General features: G+C 43.3%; 1 protein-coding gene and 1 pseudogene across 4 annotated transcripts in view; one reads left to right on the top strand and one right to left on the bottom strand.

Moving 5' to 3' along the window:
- Window positions 1-14,222, top strand: part of CCDC102B (coiled-coil domain containing 102B) — a 268,638-nt gene that overhangs the window by 114,770 nt on the left and 139,646 nt on the right. The window lies entirely within an intron of this gene.
- Window positions 9,991-10,819, bottom strand: LOC110138406 (large ribosomal subunit protein eL8 pseudogene; annotated as a pseudogene).

The raw sequence follows: 14,222 nt of genomic DNA on the forward strand, positions 1-14,222 counted from the left end.
TAGATGTCTGTGGGGGACTTCCTTGGTGTCCAGTGGTGAAGACTCTGCTTCCACTGCAGGAGGCACAGGTTCAACCCCTGGTTCGGAAACTAAGATCCTACATGCCGTGGAGCAAGACCAAAAAAAAAAAAACATTAAAATTAAAATAAGAAGGCGGCCTGCCCTCTTTCCCCAGGCATCTTACTGTCAGGATTCACCCTAACCCAGAGGAGATGGGTGTCTACTCGGTTCCAGCCTGGAACAGAGGTCACCACACTTAAAACAAAAAGATGTCCCTGGGATTTTCAGTTATTTGGGTCAAGGAATGACTTGAGTTCCCAATAAAATTCCATAATTCAAAATTTATTTCCCAATAAATTAAAACTATTGCAATATTAATAGCAAATATATTCTTTTACAAGAAGTGGTTTTTAAAGGAAAATGTAGTTTAAATAAGTTAAAAAACCTCTTCTATTTCAAGAAAAATCAGGGAATTAGGATACACAAGTGATATTTGTTTTCTAGCTCTCAAGTGTGTGTTGTATATAAGCAGAAAAGGGAAAAGCATTATAGTGATACAGATAACAACCTACAAATGCATAAGTCACTGTGTATTCTCTATGAGGAAGAACCTCAACTTCATGATGGTAGCTGGAAGTAATAGGATTCTCAAGGAGAAGAGTATATTCATTTTCTAGGGTTATCATAACAAATCATCACAAGCCTGGTTGCTCAAACATCAGAAATTTATTCTCTGATAGTTCTGGAGGCTTGAAGTTCAAAGTGGGCATTTTAGCCAAATAAGATCCTTGTCAAACTTCTGCTATCTAGAATTCTAAGGTGATATATTTGTGTGGTCTAAACCTCTAAGTGTGTTAAAATTTGTTACAGCAATAAGAGGGAACTATGTGGTACTGTGACTTCCCCCTTGAATTTGATGCTCTGCCGGGGTTGGGATGTACCTGTCTGTAATACCGCTGCAAACTACACAAAGTGTGAGTGAAGTCGCTCAGTCGTGTCCGACTCTTTGGGACCCCATGGACCGTAGCCTACCAGGCTCCTCAGTCCAGGGAATTTTCCAGGCAAGAGTACTGGAGTGAGTTGCCATTTCCTTCTCCAGGGGATCTTCCTAACCCAGGGATTGAACCCCGGTGTCCCGCTTTGCAGGCAGACGCTTTACCATCTGAGCCACTGGAATAATATACAGAACATAGCTTCCACTAATTCAGCACACATTAGGTACCATGCCTTGAGCTAGGTACAGTCTGAGCATGACATCGTATAACATGTTGATAGGTGTTTTTCTTATCATTCTCCTTTTACTTTGGATATCTTGTAACACATTAAGTAACACAGTCAATAAATAAAGGAACCTGTATTCAAAGGCAGGCTTACACTGATGATGAGGGGAAAAAGCATTATTTGAATCATGTTGCTTTCCTGTGAACTAGAAATTAAAGAGCTGGAAGCAACTTTGGTAACAGAATCACATCAAGCTTGCTGTGTTTACATCACCTGGAAAATGATTCATACATGAGTAGCTGCCAGCACAGAGGCCATGGCATCTGGGGACCTGACTTGCCTGCATGTGCTGTGGATGAACTCATAGTAATGAATATGTGGATTCCAGGGGGAGGCCTTTAAATTACTGACCATGACAAGGGCTCATCCACAAAACGTGCTGTTTGTGCAGAGCTGGCTTCGTGACGTGCTTGTTCTGTGCTGTGTTTACTGTGTGGGTGGCATAACCATCAGGGAGCTCTCCTAGGACTGAAATTATTGAACTTCCTCCTTTATTGAAGTTAGTCTTTAACTTCTGATACAGTCTCTGCCCTCCTCTCCTTCCTTCTCCCCAACATATATCAGATTCTCTATTTCTACTGACTCATTCCTGTTTATCCTCACATAGCAGATTTGGATGGCAATATCAACAATAGTAAGGGCTTCCCAGGTCACTCAAAGAGTCCGCCTGCCAATGCAGGAGATGTGGGTTTGATCCCTGGGTCAGAAAGATTCTCTGGGGAAGGAAATGGCAACCCACTCCAGTATTCTTGCCTGAGAGATCCCATGATCAGAGGAGCCTGGTGGGCTACAGTCCTTGGGACAGAAGAATCAGATACAACTTAGCGACTAAACAATATCAACAATAGGAAAACATCAAAACATGTTGGATCCACAACTTTTCAGACTCGAAAGGACATTTTCATGCAAGAGGATGCAGGCAGATCCACTGACTCTTATCCACCAGGCCCCCACTTTGGTCTCTGATGTTGAGTCCCACTGCCGTTACCTGTTAGCTCGCACTGTGAGCTCTGGCCAAGCCCTGCAGAAATGAATTCTTCTCTTTACTCTGTTCCCCCTTAACCTGGCTGAGTTGTAGCAACCTCTTACTTATGGCCAGTGATTCTCAGTTTTAGTGATGCCCAAAAGCACCCAGAGAACTTATTAAAACCCAGATTATGCATGTGTGCATGCTAAATTGCTTCAGTCCTATCTGGCTCTTTGAGACACTATAGACCATAGCCCTCCAGACCCCTCTGTCTGTGGAATTCTCCAGGCAATAACACTGGAGTCAGTTGCCATTTTCCTTTCCAGGGGATCTTCCTGACCCAGGGATCGAAACTGCATCTCCTGAGACTCCTGCATTGCAGGCAGATTCTTTATCACTGAGCCACCGGGGAAGCACCTGAAACCCAGATTACTAGTCCCCATCCGCAGGCTTGCTGATTGCTCAGGTCTGTCGTGGGGCCTGAGTACTGGATTTGTGTTTTTAACAAGGTCCCAGGTGACACTGATGTTGCTGGTCTGAAGACCACACGTTAGGAACCACTGCTATAGCTGCAGCATTCAGAGAGTCAGCATGGAAAAATGAGGAAGAACAAATGTTCCTCCACGTGACAGTCATCTGATCCTGCCATGGATAAGCATTCTTTTAAGTCCTCCCACCCTCCACACACCCGCAGCCTCTCCAAGAAGTGTCTTCCATCCCATTGGTCCTCAGCCCTAGCTTCATATGAAATTCACTTGGAGGAGTTATTAAGTTTCAGATGCCACCCCCCAGATGGTCATTAGTTCAATCTAGTCAATCATTTTTTAAAGCACCCCTCCTCCACCGAGGGATTCTAGTTAGTGCACAGCCAGGGGACCTCCAGCAATGAGCCCTCCTCCTCCTTCATCCTGGAGGACCTTGCATGGTCTCCTCCCATCACAGTGGCCCAGACATCCAAGGTTTCCCCAAGCTGAAAGTTCTTTCGCTTGTTTATTCTCTCCCTAGAGATGCTTCTTCCCTAAAGGATGGCGCAGTGGATGACCTCAGAAGGAGACTCTGCCCCTCTCCTGAGTGCAGAGCTCATCTGCAAAGGTGTAACCACATATCAGGTCAAAAGTCCAGTAATAGCAGAAGGAAACCCACGCATCACCAAGGCAGCAATTAGGAAAAGCTTACTGTGTGCAGACCAGAGACAGTTCATAAGCCAAGATCCCTCAAACCAGCTTGGATGGAGCTTCAGGAGTATACTGTGATGCATGCATGCGTGCTTGGTTGCTAAGTCATGTTTGACGCTATGAGACCCCATGGACTGAAGCCTGCCAGGCTCCTTTGTCCATGGGATTCTCCAGGGAAATATACTGGAGTGGGTTGCCATGCCCTCCTCCAGGGGATCTTCCCGACCCAGGGATCGAACCCATGTCTCCTGCATTGGCAGGCAGATTCTTTACCGTCTGAAAAGCAGTTTATATAAGTGAGGAGAAGATGACAGTTGATGCTTTACTGAGGTGGGCTGTACTATTAGAGTTTTCTTAAGTGATAGGGAATTGGTGGTTAGCAGTTCAGTTCAGTCACTCAGTTGTGTCTGACTCTTTGCAACCCCATGAATCGCAGGCCTCCCTGTCCATCACCAACTCCTGAAATTTACTCAAACTCATGTCCATCGAGTCGGTGATGCCATCCAGCCATCTCATCCTCTGTCATCCCCTCCTCCTCCTGCCCCCAATCCCTCCCATCATCAGGGTCTTTTCCAATGAGCCGATTCTTTGTATTAGGTGGCCAAAGTATTGGAGCTTCAGCTTCAACATCAGTCCTTCCAATGAACACCCAGGACTGATCTCCTTTAGGATGGACTAGTTGGATCTCCTTGCAGTCCAAGGGACTCTCAAGAATCTTCTCCAACACCACAGTTCAAAAGCATCAATTTTTCGGTGCTCAGCTTTCTTCACCGTCCAACTCTCACATCCATACATGACCAAAGGAAAAACCATAGCCTTGACAAGTTGGACCTTTGTTCGCAAAGTAATGTCTCTGCTTTTTAATATGCTGTCTAAGTTGGTCATAACTTTCCTTCCAAGGAGTAAGTGTCTTTTAATTTCATGGCTGCAATCACCATCTTCAGTGATTTTGGAGCCCAAAACAATAAAGTCTGACACTGTTTCCACTGTTTTCCCATCTATTTGCCATGAAGTGATGGGACCAGATGCCATGATCTTAGTTTCTGAATGTTGAGCTTGAAGCCAACTTTTTCACTCTCCTCTTTCACTTTCATCAGGAGGCTTTTTAGTTCCTCTTCACTTTCTGCCATAAGAGTGGTGTCATCTGCATATCTGAGGTTATTGATATTTCTCCCGGCAATCTTGATTCCAGCTTGTGCTTCTTCCAGCCCAGTGTTTCTCATGATGTACTCTGCATATAAGTTAAATAAGCAGGGTGACAATATACAGCCTTGACGTACTCCTTCTCCTATCTGGAACCAGTCTGTTGTTCCATGTCCAGTTCTAACTGGTGCTTCCTGACCTGCATACAGGTTTCTCAAGAGGCAGGTCAGGTGGTCTGGTATGCCCATCTCTTGAAGAATTTTCCGCAGTTTATTGTGACTCACACAGTCAAAGGGTTTGGCATAGTCAATAAAGCAGACATAGATGTTTTTCTGGAACTCTTGCTTTTTCAATGATCCAGCAGATGTTGGCAATTTGATCTCTGGTTCCTCTGCCTTTTCTAAATCCAGCTTGAACATCTGGAAGTTCATGATTCACATGCTGTTGAAGCCTGGCTTGGAGAATTTTGAGCATTACTTTACTAGCATGTAAGATGAGTGCAGTTGTGCAGTAGTTTGAGCATTCTTTGGCATTGCTTTTCTTTGGAATTGGAATGAAAACTGACCTTTTCCAGTCCTGTGGCCACTGCTGAGTTTTCCAAATGTGCTGGCATTATGAGTGCATCACTTTCACAGCATCATCTTTCAGGATTTGAAATAGCTCAGTGGGGATTCCATCACCTCCACTATCTTTGTTCGTAGTGATGCTTTCTAAGGCCCACTTGACTTCACATTCCAGGATGTCTGGCTCTACGTGAGTGATCACACCATCATAATTATCTGGGTTGTGAAGATCTTTTTTGTACAGTTCTGTGTATTGTTGCCATCTCTTCTTAATATCTTCTGCTTCTGTTAGGTTCATACCATTTCTGGTTTTTTGTTACCTTGTATCAATTTGGGGGGAACAGTTTTAAGTTTTTCTTATGATTTCCAGGCACATAGACAAGAAATCACGCAAGTCGTGCTAATCTGGCCAAATAAGGTGCATTCAGCTTGTGTGTGTGACTAAATTGATTGTGTCTGCTTGGGGAATTTTCGAGGCCAGGCTCCATTTGTTTTTTATTTTAGCAATCACCACACCACGCCCCGCAGACTGCCCTCCAGCCCTCACTGGGAGGGAGGGGCAGGAGAGGGCTGAAAAGAACCCAGGACGCGGGTCTCTATTTTCCTCGTCCCTCCAGCCCTCTTCTGAGCGGGCGTCTCCAGACTGTATTCCTCTCCAGGATTGCTCTTCTCTATGCACTGTGTCCTCCACTGAGGGATGGGAGTGTCATCAAATCAGAAAAAGAGGCGGAGCCCCAGGTAAGCTATGTCCTCATTCCAGTTTTTATTCATGGTGCTCTAGACCCCAAAGCATCCTCGCTTCTGTGTGTGTGAATAACATCTCTTTATTCTTGTTTCCTGAGCCTCTATTATGTGCCAGAACTTCCCCAGACTGTAGCATCAAGCATTCCATTTTGTATTCATGTGTGGTTTTAATGCTGCCAATATTTGGCTCCAGTGTACTGGTGTCAGGTTAAATCTCAGAGCCGGGGTTTGGGGTGAAGTAGGAAGAAAGAGTTTCATTGGTTTGCCAGGCAGGGAGAGCCCTGGCAAGCCAGTGCCCTCAGGGTTGTATGACCCACCTTGGAGCGGGTATTGAGGAGTCTTGTGTTGGAGGAGCTGGACATGATCAGCTCGTGGACATTGTTCTGATTGGCTGGTGGTGAGGTAAGAGGGAGTCAGCATCCTCAACCTTCGGTTCTAATCCATCTGGGCTCTGTGTGGTTTGGAGAAGCAGTGAACTTCTTCCACCCGGTGGAAGCAGGAAAGCATCTGCAAAATAGCTCAAAGGACATCTCTCAGAACGTCATGTATAGTCCTTGAGGAAGGACTGAAGGTCCTTATCTTTGTTTAATGGCTAAAGTATTATCATTTCATCTTGCTTGACTGTTTTGTTCCTTCTGCATTTTCTCTCTTAAGTTTATTTTTGGCTGATGTTTTTCTACAGACAAAAGGAAGGTGAAGGACGTGGGTGGGAGTCTTCTAAGATGGTCCCATAGGGTCCTGCTTGGTTACACTAATTCAGATGAGGCACATTGATTTTTTAACATTTTTGTTTCATTTAATTTTGCTTAAACTGGGGAGCTCCATTGCAGTGGACACACGTCTGTTTAATCATTCAGTTATTTTGGTAGCGTGCTAGCTATACTAAAGGCATGAGACATTCTTAAAAGACTGAACTGATAAAATACCAGTGTCTTAACACATTGCATTTTATAAACAAACCACTTAAAGCAGAAACATTCTGATATTACATTTATAAATTTAGAGTTTCCTCTAATGGGAATAATAAATGAACAAAATGTTGCTAAAACTGGATGAAAAATCAGGATGAAAAGAAAGCAAGCCAACACAGATATATTATGGCTTTTGCTAACATTTGATGAGAAATGTAGTGCAGGAATATTTCATTATGTTTTCTTAAATATTGTACATTATAATAATGGCGCTAACAATGTAGACTATTTTTAAATATGTAAGGGCTAGAAAAGTTTCACACTCTAACCTAGAAAGGTAACTAAGGGGAAATGTACACTTTTTTTTTTGCCTTTTAGTCACATGTGGTCCCCATCTTTACAATTTTATATTAATTAGTGCTTCTGCCTTTTAAAATGACTATTATTTCTTTGTATCATCAATAATGAATCAGATTATGAGATCAAATACCTGTATAATACATGCATTAGGGAAAAGTGGATTTTATTTTAGTTATTTTTGTTGGGGTATAGTTGTTTTACGATGTTCGTTAGTTTCTGCTGCACGGCAGAGTGAATCGTGTGTGTATACATGTGTCCCCCCTGGTGGACCCCATCCCACCCACCCTCTAGGTCCTCAGGAGCCCCAGGCCGAGCTCCCTGTGGCTCCTGGGGCAGCAGGCTCCCAGGGGCTGGCTGTTTTACACAGGGCAGGACAGAAGTCAGTTTCAGTCTCCCAGTTCATCCCACCCCTCTCACTGCCCCTGTATCCACATGTCTGTTCCCCCCATCTAGGTCTCTGTTCCCACCTGCAGATAGGTTCATCTGTACCATTTTTCCAGATCCTACACGCGTGCACTAATATATGATATTTGTCTCTTCCTGACTTACTTCCCGTTGTATGGCAGACTAAGTCCATCCACATCTCTACAAATGACCCAGATTCGTTCCTTTTTAAGGCTGAGTAATGGGAAATAGACGGGGAAACAGTGGAAACAGTGTCAGACTTTATTTTTTTGGGCTCCAAAATCACTGCAGATGGTGATTGCAGCCATGAAATTAAAAGATGCTTACTCCTTAGAAGGAAAGTTATGACCAACCTAGACATCATATTAAAAAGCAGGGACATTACTTTGCCAACAAAGGTCCATATAGTCAAGGCTATGGTTTTTTCCAGTGGTCATGTATGGATGTGAGAGTTGGATGGTGAAGAAAGCTGAGCGCCAGAAAATTGATGCTTTTGAACTGTGGTGTTGGAGAAGACTCTTGAGAGTCCCTTGGACTGCAAGGAGATCCAACTAGTCCATCCTAAAGGAGATCAGTCCTGGGTGTTCATTGGAAGGACTGATGCTGAAGCTGAAACTCCAGTACTTTGGCCACATGATGAGAACAGCTGACTCATTGGAAAAGACCCTGTTGCTGGGAGGGATTGGGGGCAGGAGGAGGAGGGGATGACAGAGGATGAGATGGCTGGATGGCATCACTGAATCAATGGACATGAGTTTGAGTAAACTCTGGGAGTTAGTGATAGACAGGGAGGCCTGGCGTGCTGATTCATGGGGTCACAAAGAGTCGGACATGACTGAGCGACTGGACTGGACTGAACTGAACATTACACTGTATAAATGCACCACATTTCCTTTTTCCATTCATCTATCAATGGATATTCAGGTGATTTCCATGTTCTGACTGTTGTAAATAGTGCTGCAATGAACACTGGGCTACACCTGGCTTTTCTCAGGTGTGAATATATGCCCAATAGTGGGATTGCTGAGTCATATGGTAGTTCTAGTTTTAGTTGTTAAGGAACTTCCGTAGTGGCTGTATCAATTTACATTACCACCAACAGTGCAAGAGAGTACCCTTTTCTCCATTCAACCTCTAGCATTTGTTGTTTAGACTGTTTTGATGATGGCCATTCTGACTGGTGTGAAGTGACACCTCATTGTCATTTTGATCAGCATTTCTCTAATAATTAGTGATGTTGAGCATCTTTCCATGTGTTTGTTGGCCACCTCTATATCTTCTTTGGAGAAGTGTCAATTTAGGTCATCCACTCATTTTTGGTTGGGCTGTTTTCTGGATATTGAGCTTCATGAGCTGTTTGTATATTTTGGAGATTAATAATTTGTCAGTTGCTTCATTTGCAAGTATTTTCTCCAATTCTGAGGGTTGTCTTTTTGTCCATTTATGGTTTTCTTTGCTGTGCAAAAGCTTTTAAGTTTAATTAGGTCCCATTTATTTATTTTTGGTTTTGTTTTCATTATTCCAGGAGGTGGGTCAAAAAAGATAATGCTGTGATTTATATCAAAGAATGTCCTGCCTATGTTTTCTTTAAAGAGTTTTGTAGTGTCTCGTCTTACATTTAGGTCTTTATCCCGTTTTGAGTTTCTTTGTATGATGTTAAGGAGTGTTTTTAAATCTCTATTTTTTTCTTTGACTTGCTCTTGATGAATGGTATCTATTCATATAATTTTTAAAAATGTATAGTTTTTTAAACTTATAAGATTATAAATGTATAATCTTACCTCTTTTAAAGGAGATAAGAGCTAATGAGTATATAATTGTCTTTTAGAACAATAATAGACATAATTGTTCAATTGATTAAAAGTTAGAAAATGTCTGAGTGTTATTTCACTTACATTAAAAGTCATAAATACCTGTGGTACTGTGAAAATATTTCTATAATGAAAATGGTTGCCCTTATTTCCATGGGTGACTTTTGTTATTATTAGATCTCCCTATGTAATGAATATCGTTGTGGTACTGCCTTTTTCCTATGTCTTCTTTAAGGTGCATTTCATTTTTGAAAATACTTTTCCTTTTAAGGTTTATTCAGGTTTAATTTGTGTCCATCATTCTTTATAGAGTACATTATTATGGTGAAGTATGTATGTTTGTTTTCTTTTTTTTTTCCCCTCCGGTTCTTTGTCTTTTTTTTTTTTTTTTAGTTTATTTATTTATTTTTTTTTCCATTTATTTTTATTAGTTGGAGGCTAATTACTTTACATCATTACAGTAGTTTTTGTCATACATTGAAATGAATTAGCCATGGATTTACATGTATGTTTGTTTTCTAAATTTAAATTACAAGTTATTACCCAAAGCATTTGGAAGATAAAAAAACAGAATCTGGAAAACGTTAAATTTTAGCTCATTCTTTTTTTTTCTAGATGAAGAAGCTTTTTTATTACTTTTATGTACAGAAAACTCAATAGTGTACACTCAGCCCAGCTTGGTGGCCAGTTCTTTGGCCTTCGCCTTTTCCAGCTTGGCGATGCAAGCCACTGACCTCGGCCCCAGGACATTGCCTCCCCGGTGGCGGCGGATCTCATCGTATCTGTTGTTGTAATTGGTTCTGATGGCTTCCACCAGCTTAGCCAGGGCACTCTTGTCCTCTGAGCTGAGTCGTGTGAAGGCTAAGGTGGTGCACGTCTTCCTGTGGACCAGGTGTCCCAGCTGGGCCTTGCCTTTGATGATGCAGTAGGGAGCCCCCATCTTGCGGCACAGGGCAGGCAGGAAGACCACGAGCTCGATGGGATCCACATCGTGAGCGATCACCAGCAGCTGAGCCTCCACCAAGGTGGTGACAGTGTTGACCCCTGCTTGAAGGACAGATGGCCTCTTGGCGGGGACGTCGCCTTTGCCGGCGGCTTTCTTCTCAGCTCGGGCCAGCAGTCTCTGCTTCTTCTCCTGCTTTGTCTCTGGCCTGTACCTGCGGGCCAGCGTAAGCAGTTGAGTAGCTGTTTGTTGGTCCAAGGCCTGGGTGAATTGGTTAATTGCAGGAGGCACTTTCAGCCGCTTATAGAGAATAGCCCTTTGCCGCTGCAGCCGGATGTAGTGGGGCCATTTGACAAAGCAGGTGAGGTCCCTCTTGGGTTGGATGTCCTGTCCAGTGCCAAAATTCTTGGGCCTCTTCTTGAACAGGGGATTGACCACCTTCTTGGCCTCCTGCTTCTTCACCATGGCTGGGCCCAGGGCCACCTTCTTCCCCTTGGCCTTCTTTCCCTTCAGCATCTTGAAGGGCTGGCGTAGAGCAGCTCATTCTTTAAGATTTTTACAGATCAAATAATATTCTCCTGTCAGTGGCTTACAATACAAAGTCCGCGCAATAAACAAGTCAAAAGTTAGAGTTTATTTGACATTTCAATTGTTTCTACTACCTGGAAATATTTGGATAAGATAAATGGAATAGCATGTGGAATGCAAAGCAGTGTCGTTCATGAGAAGGTGTAGACTTCAGAAGTGGACATATGTTTGTTTTAGAATCTGGATAGATTTTTTTTTAAACCTCATCAAGTCTTAGGTACCTGATTAAAAATTCTCATAGAAATATTGTGAGCATGAAATAAGATCATGTCTATCACACCAATAATGCTTGCCACAAAGTTTTTTTCATTCACTTATGTAAACATGTATTCATTTATTCAATAGGTATGAGCCTCTCTAATCAAGAGCACTGTGGCAGGCACAAAAGGCTCTGTGTTAACAAGATAAACTTAGTTTCTGCCTAAGAGCATTTAGATGACAATACTCAGTGGCTTCTGCCTCCCCTCTTCCCTGCCCTCATGTAGCTGGTCTATTTTATCTAGTATATGATATATTGAGCCAAAATTTTCCTACCTGAGAAATGGCCTGATAGCTCTTAAAAATGACAAGAGGTTTGTAGTTCTACTTTTCTATAGTTACACATGATGTAACATTAGTAGTAAACAAAGTTAGTCTATTGGTTATTTAGACTTTTTTTTTTTTGGTAAGTTAAATAATTCTAAATATTTTCCCACCCTCTGGGAATATAATGGTGACCTAGAAAGAAAATGCACTATTGGTTAGTAAAGCTTGCTAGAGAAGCAGGATCTTATATAACCTGCAGATAATTTAAGGATGGAGAAGTAAGTGGTCTGTTGGCAAGAACAGGACTTGGCAGTGGATTTTTTCTGAGGGATTGGGGAAGGGATCAAGGCACGCATCCACTCTCTCTAGGTGGGTTTGGTTTGGAGCACAACACACATTTGCAGACAATAAGTGGGCGGTTAGGTTTTGTTAACAACTCAAACTTGGGATGCCGCTGAATTCTGATTTCTCCACCAGAATATCTTTGATCTGAGACTCAGTTTTCTCCTTTCTAAAGGGGTGATAATAATAGCATATACCTTACAGGGTGTTTGTGAGGATTACACGAGGTAACTTCAGGGCGCTCATCGTCTCAGTTAGCACAGAGTAAGGGCTCAGTGGTAAAGAATCTGCCTGCCAAGCAGGAGACGTGGGTTCAATCTCTGGGTCAGGAAGATCCCACAGAGGAGGAAATGGCAACCTAGTCTGGTATTCTTGCCTGGAGATTTCCTTGGACAGAGGAGCCTGGAGGGCTATAGTCCATGGGGTCGCAGTGAGTTGGTCATGACTTCATGATTAAACAGAAATGAAGGGCTCAGAACATTTTGGCTATGAAGTTATCATTGTATTATACAGGCTTAGATGTCAGAAGTGTTGTCTCGGTGATAAGTACGGATTTCAGAGTTTTGGACTCAATCACGTGATGATTCTGTGGGAAGTTGAAAAGGTTAGTCATTGACAACGGAGGAAGCAAAAATAAGAGACTGGCCCTGATCCCGCAGAAATCATATATGATAAAAAGTTAGAGAAGGTAGTGGCCACTAAAAAATACAGTCAAAACCTGAAAGTCGAGAGTTACATTGTTTGGTGGGAATGTTAGGGACTCCAAGCCCGGAGGCAGCATCTCAGTAGCCCTGGCAGACTGCTCTGAGGAGGCAGTGGGGAAGTCAGGCTATATCCAAGTTTGTAACAAAGGGAGCAGGCAGTCTGAACATCAAAGATCATATATCAAATGAAGGAATTAACGTTCTGTATACGGGAAGATGCAAGCCTCTGGGCTCACTGACCTCATCCCTTTCAAACGCATCTCAGGGGCCATTCTGCGGCCAACCCTGTTTCCCTGTTCAACTAAGGAGTGGTAGAGGGCTGCTTCTCGCATCCCCCAGCTCCTCAGCAGTCACCCTGGGGGTGGCAGCGTCCCCTGGATCACAGCTTTGGAAGCCCTCATTCACATTTGGAGGCCAAAGTTGCTGGTGGCTGAGACATTTCTTGTTTGTTAATATGGCAGGAGATATTTTCATTTCACAGTGGAGGTGCTCAGAGAGGAGCATCAGAAGCAGGAGCAAACTGAAGAAGGTGGTTTTGCTTGGAAAACCCTGATTCCAGGAAATGGAAGTGGTCACCTCTGCCACGTGCTGCTGAGACAGAACATGGGGAACGAAGGATTTCCTCTGGATTGAGGACTTAGGAGTCTGTGGTGATCTTGGTGGGAGCTTCTCAGAGAGGAAACAGGGGCAGAAGTCACTGGAATGGAGAAAGAATAGACTGGGGCAGAGGTGAAGAAGTGGAAGAAACTACGATAGACCACTGTTTGAAGATATTTGATTGTGAAATTTTTTAAAAGATTTTTTTTTGACTGTGGTGGGTATTCGTTGCCACATGCTGGCTCTCTCTAAATGAGGTGAGGGGGCTTCTCTGTTGCAGGATCCGGGCTGCTCATTGCCGTGGCTTCTCTTTTCTGAGAGCACAGGCTCTAGGTGACTGGGCTTCCGTAGTTTCAGCTTGCTAGCTCTAGAGCACTGGCTCGGTAGTTTGGTGCTTGGGGTGGTTGCCCTGTGGCATGTGGGATCTTCCAGGATCAAGGGTCGAACCAGTGTTCCTTGTGTTGCAAGGCAGGTTCTTAACCACTGAACCACTAGAGAAGCCCTTGGTTGTGAAGTTTTACAAAATGAAAACAATTTGAAATGAAATGAAACAGTTTATATTGAGTAGTAGAGTAAATTTTTATTAGAGACGTGAGTTTTTAATGCTGATGCATAGAGAGGTAATGTTTAGAATTATGGGGCAGAAAGAAGATAACCTAGAATTCAAGTTTTCTGAACTTCGTAGCTCAGTTGGTAAAGAATCTGCCTGCGATGCAGGAGACACGTGTTTGATTCCTGGCTCAGGAAGATCAGCTGGAAAAGGGATAGGCTACCCACTCCAGTATTCCTGGGCTTCCCTTGTGCCTCAGCTGGTAAAGAATCCGCCTGCAATGCAGGAGATCTGGGTTCGATCCCTGGGTTGGGAAGATCCCCTGGAGAAGAAAAAGGCCACCCACTCCAGTACTCTGGCCTGGAGAATTCCATGGACTGTATAGTCCATGGGGTTGCAGAGAGTCGGAAACAACTGAGCAACTTTCACTTTCAAGTTTCTGAACATAGATGGATGCTTTGGCCCCAGTCAGATGCTGTCACCTGTTCTATTGGAGGAAATTGGGAGGACGAGCAGACCTGTGCTGATACGGGCATCTTTCCATCAAGAGTTTGACTAATGCCTTCTGGGCATGTGGAATAGAAGGAACAACCGTTATTGTAGGGTACTTAGT

Source organism: Odocoileus virginianus, chromosome 22 (genome assembly GCF_023699985.2).
Source record: "Odocoileus virginianus isolate 20LAN1187 ecotype Illinois chromosome 22, Ovbor_1.2, whole genome shotgun sequence".
NCBI classification, from domain to species: domain Eukaryota; kingdom Metazoa; phylum Chordata; class Mammalia; order Artiodactyla; family Cervidae; genus Odocoileus; species Odocoileus virginianus.